General features: G+C 44.8%; 1 long non-coding RNA gene across 1 annotated transcript; it reads left to right on the top strand.

The window, feature by feature from the left end:
- Positions 1–7,929: 7,929 nt before the first annotated feature.
- On the top strand, positions 7,930–8,645 carry LOC135367116 (uncharacterized). The gene is made up of 3 exons (XR_010414363.1): positions 7,930–8,211; positions 8,288–8,486; positions 8,572–8,645. It is a non-coding gene; the product is annotated as an uncharacterized LOC135367116 (long non-coding RNA).
- The last annotated feature ends 3,834 nt before the right edge of the window (positions 8,646–12,479 follow it).

Below are 12,479 nucleotides of genomic sequence, written 5' to 3'. Positions count from 1 at the left end.
TGTCATCAACGGGTTGTGCTATGCCCTTCTAGATTGTAAGAGAGGCTACCGCAAAATACAGAAAATGCGGCAGTAGAGCCCTTTAAAACGGTCGATACCCCTTGTATCATAGTTGCAAAGTCATAACGTCTTCGCAACGGCTTATGCTATTGCCATTCTACTGGAATTATAACGGACGCGGCCACATAAAAGGTTGCAGCAGAGCCCTTTGAAACGGACAAAGACCGCTTTAATCATGGTGGCAGACATTTTACACACATATAAAGACGCGATGGCTTATGCTACACCCCTCTCCTGTGATTGCATCGGAAACCACCGCAAAATTTGGAAAAGGCTGTACTGGGATTGTAACAGAGGCTACCGCAACGTTCGGCAGCAGCCCCTTTAATCGTGGTGCCAGGGCGTACCTGTTTCCTCTGTACATGGAGAGGTCGCGTTTGAAGAAACTGCCTCCAAAACGACACTCGCGAAGGCAAAAAAGAAAGAAGAAGAAATAAAATGCTATCAAATTTGGGGCTTAATATGAGCTCATATAAAAATAATATCAAAAATGTCTTAAGCTGGTTTTACAGAATGCATACATTAAATCCAGATTTCGGAGTTTGAGCCCCGCATCATTTTCCCCTTTTGCACCCTGAGAGGTCGCGTTTTACAAAATCGCGCTTCCAAAATGGCACTCGAAATGGCCAAATGGCCAATTCCATCAACTTCGGGGCTTAATATCATTTGATATAAGAATAATATCAAAGATGTCCTAACCTGATTTTGTAAATTGTATATCTGAAAGTGAGATCACGGGGTTTCAACCCCGTATCTTGTTCCCCTGTTGCACCCTGAGAGGTCGCGTTTGACAAAATCGCTTGCAAAACGGCACTCGAAATGGCCAAGTGGCGAATTTCATCAACTTACTGGCTTAATATCATTTGATATAACAATAATATTAAAGATGTCCTAAGCTGATTTTGGGACATGTATATGTGGAAGTAAGATCGCCTCTAAAACGGCACTCGAAATATAGAATTCTATCAAGTTTAATATAAAAGCGATATAAAATACAAAACGGTATCATTTCTGCGTCACTCTGTTGGAGATCCGGAAAAAATGACCGTCCGCCTTTCGAACTCCTTCAGACCCAGGCGCGATCTAGGGGGGGTCCAGGGGTCCGGACACCCCCCTCAATTCCAGACTTGAACATAGGGTTCAATGGACCAATCCCAGCATGCACCTGGCGCTTGTCCATAGCGGACCCCCCCTCGGGATAATCCTAGATCCGCCCCTGTTCAGACCGGCCGTACATTCTCAGCGCATGCGTATTACGATAATACTGGGACTTAGTCCGTCGAGCGCCTACGAGGGGAACCCTGTCTGAGTCGCAACTTTGAAGATCCTGGGTGCATCATGATTAACACTTACACATCGTGCCGTGGTTGGTATGTGGCCTGGATGACGTACTGACTAAAAGTAGGCGATGACACTTCCAAAATTTGACTGTCATTGTCGAAAAATCGTAGTCTAAACATGGGCCCTGTGCAAAAATCGACGGGATCCCCATAGGCGCAATGCATTAAAATTCATTTGGCCAGGGTGCACTAGGTTTATATTCTGCTAGCGCCTTCCATGTCTCCAGGGTCTCTTTGCATGGTGTTCTTCTGTATTAGACGATGACATCTTAAAATTTCATTCTGTTTAGCTGTTAATTGGCATAAACCCTGTCTCTCATTGAATTCACATACTGTAAGGCCGCTTCCCGCATAGCGGCTGAGCATAGTGGCGGAGCGCGCCGGCGGGAGGGTGACCGCGAATTTTGGGATTGCACTTCCGCCTCGTTAGTTGATCACGTTGCTTTTAGTCAATCAACTCGGGAACAAGTCAAATGACTGACAAAACGACGAATTACATAGGGCAGTATTTCGCTGCACGATTGAAATACGTCAGTCCCTGCAGAAGTTACACAGAGGCGGGAGCCGAACCCGCACGCCTTGATGGTCGGTCATGTGCGCTAACCTTTATCACCGACAACTTGCCAAGTGGCCATATTCAACGAACAGGGCATGCACTCACCCTCTTCACATTCTTTCGTACACGTTTTCTCATACAGATACACGCAACGGAGGATGACGCAGTGATATCTGGTGAGTGGTGAGCCAAATGGAATGTTCCTTGACTGAGGCTTGGAACACAGTTAAAGGCTCCTCAATAATGAATGCAGAGCGATATAAGTGAGCACTGGGATTAGCTCAAAATGCAGTGAAAAATGTCAGGAAGAGCAAAAAACACATCGTAATCAAACAAATAAAAATCACACACACACACAAGCGTCAAGAAAATAAAGGTACAAATCATATACGCCATACATAAGACAAAAGAAAATCCATACTGTGTAACGACATGGTCAAACGTGTAGAACAATTAGACCGTATTCAGGGCTAGTTAAGCCAAGTAAAAATATTTAATTTGCCTCTTAAATGACTGAAGAAGTGTGTTCTGGATTTCAGGTGGCAATTTGTCCCATTCTGATACGCTATAAAACAGAAATGACGGTTTTCCATAATTAGTTCTAACTGTTGAGAGATTTAGTATACCAGTAGTAGTATTAGTAGTATTTCAAACACCCAGTGCTATTTTCTTTGCAGGAGTTTTCCTGGACTATGCGTGCCCACCGGAAAGGAATGACAATGCATACTGTCCAGAAGTGAGGTGTCGATATGGAAGCTATTTAGACCCACAGACCTGCTGTCCAAACTGCTTTCCAAATAGTAAGTAGTACACTTAGATGTAAGACTATACGTAATTTCCATGTTATGAGTGCGTCAGCCTGTGCGCCAGATGAGCGACATACTATGCCAAGTAGCGCGAATACCTATGTCATAAACTGCGCTTACATGACCGAATATGTCCATTGACGCGGTTTACATGACGGAGTCCAGTCGACATTTGTTGTGTCAACTACCCGAGACGAGAGACTTGTCTTTACTGTGTTGACTTCTGCTTTATGTCGATAGAGACTTGTTTACACACAGAGGCTAGATTAACTTATTCAGTTAAATCGACTCGTGTCGCCTTTATGTAAATGCAGCAATAGACACCCGCCAAGCCACAAAACCCTTTTGCGTGTCTTGCGCGTGAGACGGATGGTGTTCTATCGCGATCATCATCATATCATCGCACCCCCGCTTGTTCCCTCGCTCTCTCGCTTCTTCAATTTCAGGGTCTCTGAATAAACAGTTCCTTCGATTCCCGATACCTTGCCACATTTGGTGGAGGTGCTACCGCTACCTGGATCTTCGTTGTGGCCGCTCCCTTGCCAGAACGCCAACTGATGCCGTCGCTGCAGACGTTCGTCCCTCCGTCAGCGGGACAGGCATCTTTCTCTGGTACGGACGGCGCTGACATCAACGAGTGACTACACACTTATGATTGGGTTTTGCACCCGCCTACAACAAGTGGAACGACGCTACAAAGCTCAACAATGCCATATTCCATCTGACCGACTTGGCTAAGACTTGGTTCTTAAACTACGAAGCTGATTTTACCAACTGGGCCGCATTCACCACCAGCACCCGAGAGTTATTCGGTCGCCCAGCCTACCAGGGAGCGGATGCCGAGTATAAACTTGTCCAACGCGTGCAAGCTCCAGAAGAACCCTACCCTTCATACAGCGAGGACGTTCTTTCACTATGTACGAAGATAGATCAGATGATGCCGGAGGGCGACAAAATCAAACACATTCTTAAAGGTCAGCTACGCCGATTTCCCGATGTGTTGAAACGGTTGTGATATTCAGAACGAGCACATCCAACTGCCCCCGAAACGCACCTTCGTTTCTCAATTTTGTCTTCCTATTACGAAAATTAATTCATCAAAGAAACCAAAACAAGCCATGGGCGCAGCCATTTTTGTGACGTAGATGGGATAAACCTGCTCCATCTACGTAGATAGAGAATCGTGCGTCTGATTGGATGAAAGCTGAGGCTTTCTCTGACTTCCCTGGCGTCTTCTCCCGTTTGCGAGGAAATCCAGTTATGGCCGCCGGCTACGATGAGTGTTTCGTCCGAGGTAATCCCGAGAACTATTGAACGATGGAAACAACAACCGCGAACTCATCTCAACATCATTTTCGGCGTGAAATTGTGATTATGTGCTCGAGAACTTCGCAGTTCAACCGTTCAGCTGCCATTCACGTCAACCCGTTTGCTGCTTTTACTACAAGTGCAGGAATGGGAGCGATTGACCAACAACGTGAGACTTGGTGATCGTTTGAGCATATACCGGCAGAGGACTGGTCTTCAAAGAAAGAAGGCCGTATTTCTGCCCATGCACATCGTGCGATTGCCAGGCTTGTTACACGAGATACATATATTGTGCAGCATCATAGCGCGACTGCAATGAACGACGTAGGAATGTATCGTGACCACTCGAACTGCATTCGTTGAACCATTCGTCGGTTATATGAAAGTGCTCATTAGAGTTGCCCCGAACAAAAAGTGTGAGATGTAGTTTTGTAGTGTGTTGTTGATCTCGTAGAGCGCATCGCGGCATGTAGGTCGAGAGGCCTTATACGTATTTTTTGCATGTTTACTTGAGTGTGCGCATTGTTCTATACCACACAGGCCATATTTCATTCATAATAGTTTCGCAAATAAACACGTACGGGTCGATCTCATATTGCTTTTGAGTTAGGCATAGTGTCTTCAGATCAGGGTATGTGCACCCTGTTTGCTGGGCCCAACAGATGTTATTAAGGGTAGTGCAACATTTCCCACTTGAACCATGCTAACATTGCCAGAATAAGGAACATTACACTGTGCTGTGTATTCCACACTCAGTTGTCTCGCGACGTATACCCCCAATTATTATACTGGGTACTCCACATGTTCAACCAGTCAGCACTTCCCATATCCTATTTTTTTTAAACATGTGCTTAAAATTGCACAACTGCCACTCAAGTAACTTTGCCACCAAATTAGTCAGTGACAAAAGGTATATGTACTTTATCACAAATTTAATAACCTTAGTGGAAATGGTTGATGGTGTCCTCTGCCTCGTACGGTGCACTTCATAGCAAAATACACAATAGTCCAAATGTTTTCCTTGTCCACAAATGCCCTGTCAAAGCTGAAAGACTCTTATCAAAATGGGGAAGCGGGCTTGCTTGTCCGGAGAAACAAATATGAAACTGCAGTGCTCAGTGTAAATAACTGCATGCTCAGCAACTAAGGCTGGTGATGCCGAAGACCTAATATTTCTAGGTTAAAAGGAACAAAGGAGAAAAGACCACTGCGGCATATTAATGTTGTTTCAAAAGTATAACACCACAAAATTTGTGAGAGTCAGTTGGTGGATTTAGTTACGTTGGTCACCTCCTGCACCAATTTTTAATAAGATTCAAATGCGTTGCTACCAACCAGGACCTAAGCCTGACCTATGATCTAATAATAATAATAGTATCTATCTATGACCTATATGGACCTTCACCACTAGTTCGGTCTAGGTTTCACACGTGGCTTCTAGTGAAATTCGAAGCTGCTCTGTAGAGCTGACAGGAGACTTGCAGAGTAGAGAATTTTTTTATTTATACTTTCCAAAGAACATGTAAAAAAACAATGTGCTGTACCAACTGTATTCAAAGAAATACAAATATACATTGTTTTAGCTATGTGCATATGACTGATGACACACAATGGGCGTCAAGGGTGAGAACACAAGAATACTACCACTGCAGGCACTGTCCTGAAATTCTAAGTCACCATTTGTCAGAAAGCAATGACCACGCACAGCCTAAGGATCATATTGAGCTCCTTCCATTATTCTTTTTATTGACAGCATGTTGGCTGCCATCCAGTCCATGAAAGTGACCCTTATCGTTGAAAGAACGGTTCAACAGCAAGCGAGCTGGTGATAGTGTCCATTATGGCGAGACCTGAAGAGGAGATACAAGAAGGGACATAAACACGCTATGTTGAGACATTGTGTATGTCCCTTCCTATCCCTCGTCTCAGGGTTTTTCGCTATGGACCTTCATGATGTTTCCTTTGGCAAACTTTACATATTTTTATGTAGAATTGTGGAGGTACAGCCAGGTGCTGTTAGCAAATCACACAGTACTTTTCTTGAATCAAGAATCCATAGAAGGTACACAGTCATCTTCAGCATTGCACACATCTATGGGACATGTTAATCACTTTGGAATGTCACAGACATGTCATGGAGGCCGGCACATGGTTAGTGGTGCTGAAGAGACAACTATTTGTCATAGTTTAAGCATAAAAAACAGTTTTGTCACCTGCATGTTGAGACAGATGTATCTCTACATACTTTGCCATGACACAAATATATGAAGCAACAAATGTACCCTCTACTTTATTGTGGTTATTAGTCAACACTGCCAAGAATGTGGGAACACCGTCTTGTACCACCTACACCCTTCAAAATGACCTTCACACACGACACATTGTAGGTCAACGAGACTCCAGAATGATGTCCTCTCCCTCCCCATTGGCTGAAAACATTTTTCTACTACTTTGCATAAGGGGAAGTTAGTACAAGAAACGCACATATTCCTTTTTTGAGCAAATCAGTATTCAGACCGTTACCATACTGTGGTAGGCCTGCAGTGCATTACATGGTACAGCACACACTGCAAAAAATTTCACCGTAGAACATGTCCCTCATTCTAATGACAGTCTTCTCCAGTTTTTCAAACTGCCGTTTCCCATAGTGCTTTATGGTATGACACAGTATTTCTAAATCTTTACTGTAGTTTACTGGTTGTAGCAGAAAAAAGAGACCACTGTTTCCGATCACAGGAAGCAAGCCATAAGTGCTATGCGGAAACAGTACATGCTGCTCTCTAGCAGTTGTTAGTGTTTGGACATGGTATGGTGCATGCAGGGTAAATTCCATGGTTAAAATATCCAAACATGAACAACTGTTAGATTACATGATGTAGAATGCTGTATAGTACAGTAAAACCTCCAAAGTCGGACACCTCCCTACCCGTACGAAACTTCCTGAATAACCTGAATCAGACCTGATTCCGGGCACTATCCGGCTGATTCCGGCGGAATCCGGCACTGTTCCGGCACTATCAGGACATTCCGGCGTAGGTCCAGCCGGATTCCGGACGCCGCTTTCCTGAATCCGCCTGAATATCGCTTGAACCAAACCGGAAGGACGTGTCTGATACTTGGTCGTCAACTGGGATTCCTTTGACAATCTTTGAAAATATTTCAAGTGCGGCAATAGATATTACGTAACATGATTACAGAGATCCTCGATCACGTTGCCCTCAAAGTCTGGAATTATTAAATTATATGTAGCGTATCTACGACCGTTATCGACAGAATCCCGCAAAACATTTTTTCCCGATACTGAAATACATTCAAGGTGAGCAAGTACTCGGGATCCCTCAACACAATGCACCCGGGAACATTTTTCTGGAGCCACGTGCTGTGTACATCATTTCGAGATCCCGTGCATGGCCAGTCGAACCAGCGATGAGATGATGCGATGGCAGGACGATCAGGTGAAGTGACCTTGATAGCGCGGGACTATGTTAAGCTTATGTTTGACGTAAAACCACGAATTAGTATTAATTGTTATTGCTGAGATAACTTTCTGGGCAGGGAAACGGGACACCAGTGAATGCCGGAAATGCACAGTACGATATGATTGATAACTAATGCGTAAACAGGTTGACAAAAAGCAATAAAGCTTAATATATCATTACTTTTTCTTTTGTTTTTTTGAGGAGGTAACATAACATGATAATACGGAGGTGTTGCAAAAGTTTCCATTTGGCTTCAAATCCACCAAACCACATGTACATTGCAGTCCCTCTGGACAAAAGTGTACGAGGAGCTAAACTGGTTTCGACTTTTTAGGTCAGCGGGAAATTCCACAGCTCAATGGGAAGCATACACTGACCCTTCCCCTTTTGCACCGCTGCTCCCTTCGGGCTGATAGGGAACATACTTATTCTTGGAATATTGTCAACGTCAGTAGGTCACCTGACCTCCGTAGTGATTTGAAGTGCTAGGCCCAGACAGGATTCATTCGCCATCGTCGGCGTCAAGACGTCCTCGTGTGAAAGACAACGCTTTTGTGTGTGTGTGTGTTTCTCCACATAGAAAACTACAACAGTGAAACGTGTCCAGGTAGGGGAGTTAGAGTACGCTGACAAGCAAGAAGAATGTTTGATGAATATTTCTGGTAAGTGACTGCCTCTTACTGCGTGTGTTTTGTGTGTGCGCTTTTTCCTTCATCACTTCGTCTTTCTTTCTTGCAGACGACAAGACTGCGCTCCAGGATGAAATGGACGTTTTAATAGAAGAATGCAACAGGAATTTGCTTGCGAGAAGGCGTTTGTATGTGTGTTGTGTCGTGCGTTCTGTGTTCCATGCCATGTCGTCCATCGATAGGAACCAACTCGATCGCATCAGCGCTCTCTTGGATTACCACAAGACAAGCCCTCTCCTTCCAAAACGGTAAGTTGTCTTGCTATAAGTATTTGCGCCGCGATTCCGCCTAGGGACTTCTTTCTCTGTCTTCATGTGTGTGCCTTATTTGCAGAAGTCACTCAGGCACACAGCGTAGGACGGGAGGAATGGAAGGCGTCGCCCCCGGCTCTACTGAAATCTATTGGGACCAAATTAAGTGAATTGAAATGCAAACGAAACCATGGAAATAAAATTGTCGATTGAATCTTACACTTTGTGTTCCATTCATGCATGTAGTATGTAAAGGCACGACAAGGGCGCATGGTCAAGTAGCCCGATTTCAGGTTTCACACTAATCCTGCATGCATCTCTTGCTGGTCTAGTCACATTTTTGTTGTTTTCAAATAGATCCACTCGGGTAAAGGTTTATAGCAAGCGCATGCATGCACCAGCATGGATTCAGCATTTCTTCCGAAGTTATTCAGGCGCTTTCCGTTTTCGTTCAGGGATCATCCTGTATTCTATCAGGCGCATATCCGGGTATGATCATATAACTGGCGAGTTTGTTCCGGTTACATTCAGTTTTGAGTTCAGGACCCATTCAGTCCCGGAATAAATTACCGGAATAGATCCTGATTCCCCATTCCTGAATAATTCCTGATCGTCATTCCCGCCCAATTTTGGGTTCAGTCCGGAATCAGGTCTGATCGAAGAAACCTGATTGGTTTCGGATTCAGGAATTTTCGTACGGGTACCTCGGACAACTCCCCACGATTTCATTGCACGGGCAGACCCCCACTGAAACTACATGGGGACGAAATTCTCTATGTCGGACACCTCCCTATCTTGGAAGTAGGATAGGGTTTTCCCTGCAAAGTCGGACAAAACCCTGGCCAAATTACCTCAATATCGGCTTATCTTTGCACCAAAAAGACCCAAAATGAGCCAGTGGCCTTGACTTTTGCCCCTTTTTTCCCCTATACTGGTCTCAGCATTTTGTTGCTTTAGTTTTTAGAGTCCAAAAACAAGTGCTGTCAGTCTACATTGTAATTCTTTATGTGAGCACTTGTCTTCAGTTTGTCTAGAGCCTTTGAACGAGCACTGCACCAAAGCTATGAGAAGTAAGCTGACGCTTCAGAGACAAGTCCTTGCTGCTCGAAAAGCTCCAGAGGTAATGCCATTGAGTAGAATCTGAACGGAATTGAATATACTAAAATCAGTAATAATTATCAGTGAAGAGTGGGTAGAGGTACCACTACCAGGTACCACTACCAGGCACCACCACCAGGTACCACCAAGGACCTTAAATTGAAGGGGGACATTTCTCACAGCTGTGATCTCTTCCATTTTTTGTTCCCGTCATATTCTGTAACTCGGACACCTCTATAAGTAGGAGACGCTTCGGCTGCACCGCGGGTGTCCAACATAGGAAGGTTTCACTGTATTTATGTTCCGTGTCATGTGACCACAAACAATATATGCTTTTGCTCATGCTGCACAGCACAGGCGAATTGAGCTGCATGTGAGGATAATAACATGAAACCCGAGGCACGGAGGAAAAGGCATGACTTTACGGTCTCTGTGTCAGTTGTTTCATGTTATAATTGCGTACCAGTTGGCCTGTACCTGAGAATAGGTTTGATGCATTGTACACACACCATAGACATGCAGTATGTGGTGTGTTGTGATAGTAATGCCACTGCCAATTGAAGAATAATACTCCAGGTGGATTGTTTCGGTACAATCTTGAACTATGCATACCAAGGGGTAGGGCATCTGCGTGACAGGTTTACCTGGAAGTAAGAATGTAAATGTTAGCTGAAGTCATTGAATAATTAACATTATCAATATACTGCTGCAGATCATACCAACAATAGCACACAAGATGCTCCGATATGTTATGCAGGAATGTCTCTGTACTCACAATATTAGTACAGCAGCTACAGAAAGGCATAAAACAAGTTTTTGTATACATAATACCACTTGAATGCAACACAAGCTTCTGCTGCACTGCCAGAACACCACGGCGGACAGATTTACCTTACTTCACCTGAGAAAAAGTATGTACTGTTGCACACATGATGCCGTTTTAATGCCTCGAAAAACATAATTTATGACCGGAAGACATCAACTGGAAGATTTCGATTTACCTTAGTCAAAACTGAGAAAAAGTATGTGCTGTTGCACACATGAAACTGCTTGAACTGCCCTTGAGCACTCTGGAAGAACACCTTATTTGTGACCAAAATACAACAGCTGAGCCACCATTGAATTTACACTTTACTCAAAATACACAAGATGTGCTGCCGTGCATATGATACTGCTTAAATGTACTCTGAAAGCGCTGGCACCTCAGGCATGGTTGCTCTAAGCTAGCGAGCAACAGCAAGGGTATACGAACACAAGAAGTCGAGCACAAGTGATAGAATGCACTTGATTAATCAGAAAATGAAATGTCTCAGTACCAGGTGTCACTGTTCCGTCAAGAAAAACAGATGAACTTGAAGGGGCGTCTGGTTGGCACTGGTGACAGCCTTCAGCTTGAAACCCAGACGGTGATAGTTGAGACGTGGAGTGCAAGCTTTTCGGTGGTGCCAGAATGCCTGCGAAATCATTTAACAAATAAGGCAATTCCAAATCTGTACTGAGAATACACCCGCTGGGGCGTAATCTCTAAAGGATGAAGCAGTAACTGACAGATAGTGTATTTTTCTCTTCTACGCATGACTGACTTGTCTAACATTACGTGTCTTACCTTTATCTGCTGCCTAGTCCTGCCCCTGCAATCTCCTGCTGCAGATAAGGTTGGCACAGCATCCCGGACGAGACATCTTCGGCTTCTTGTGAAACAAGTTGCGCATTGCTTCCGTAACATTCGTATGAGCCAGATGAACAGATCAAATCACTGCTTTCGAAGGTGGCACCCAGTCGGAGTTGTAACCGATTGTTGCAGTCAATCGATTTCTCTTTCGCCTTTCGGAAAATTGTGGTTTGAAACATTGGATCTGCATGCTGAAGTGTTCTTGCAGACGGGAGCAAAACGCTCACGCATTCTCGGCACGCAGCACAGAACACGAATCACACCAGGAAGTCTGTACTGGCCTAGCAAATGCTTTGCAGTCGAAGGAAGCAAAACTCACGTTTCTCATGGGTTTAGTGAAGTCCAGAAATATACTGGCTCCCTAATAGCGAACTGTTTATCACTTCCCCAATGTGAATCTGCGCAGCAGACGGCTCGGCAGAAGAAACTGGCCGGCTTGGCGGAAGAAACCAAGCCAAAAGTCATGCCAAGCCGGAGCGCGGGCAGACCTCGAATGTGTCGTCGACACAGGGTTTGCGGGACACAAGACGGGATGTCAGTGAAACTAAAAATTCACTTTTTCAGAAAACCGCGAGGAGTTTGGGATAACTATTTTGCATACATAATCAGTGTTCCCTTATGAACACATCGTGTGAGTACCATTCCATTCTGTAACACTCGAAAATCGGCGTAGCTGAGCTTTAAGGGCGCTCGTGGAGATGATTTTCAACCTCTTGTCAGTAAGGCCCCTGCGAGGATCGCCGACGTCGTGTCTCTTTGTCGTTCACTACAGGGCGCAAGAAATGCACGAATAACTTCGCAACATGCGTTGTCCTCTGCTGCCACGAGCATTTTTACGCCGCCGCCTACTTCGGACAGCACCCGTCAGCATGATTCGCGACGTGATACGCTAAAACTCGTACGTGCAGGGATTAATCTAGCTCCGTTAGCAGGCCCTGTTCCGATTTCCAATATGCCGCTTGGTCATGACATACTTCAACATCCTGTGCGTGAGGAAATGGCCCGTTCATTCCCAACTCCTTAGTCTACCCTAGGCTCTCACCCCACGTACGCTGATGTCATTTGTCTTCCGCCCCCTCAACCACTCGGAATTCCCAATACTCCTGAACCAGCTGTCCTCCCTGCCTTTGGGAGATTTTACAACTCACTCGGCTCTGGAGCACCAATGGTCAGCCCCTCTATTTATCGCCAGCCAGAACAACGGACCTGCATTCTATTGT

This window comes from Ornithodoros turicata, chromosome 1 (assembly GCF_037126465.1).
Source record: "Ornithodoros turicata isolate Travis chromosome 1, ASM3712646v1, whole genome shotgun sequence".
Taxonomy (NCBI): domain Eukaryota; kingdom Metazoa; phylum Arthropoda; class Arachnida; order Ixodida; family Argasidae; genus Ornithodoros; species Ornithodoros turicata.
This window is presented reverse-complemented; position numbering and strand designations above follow the sequence as displayed.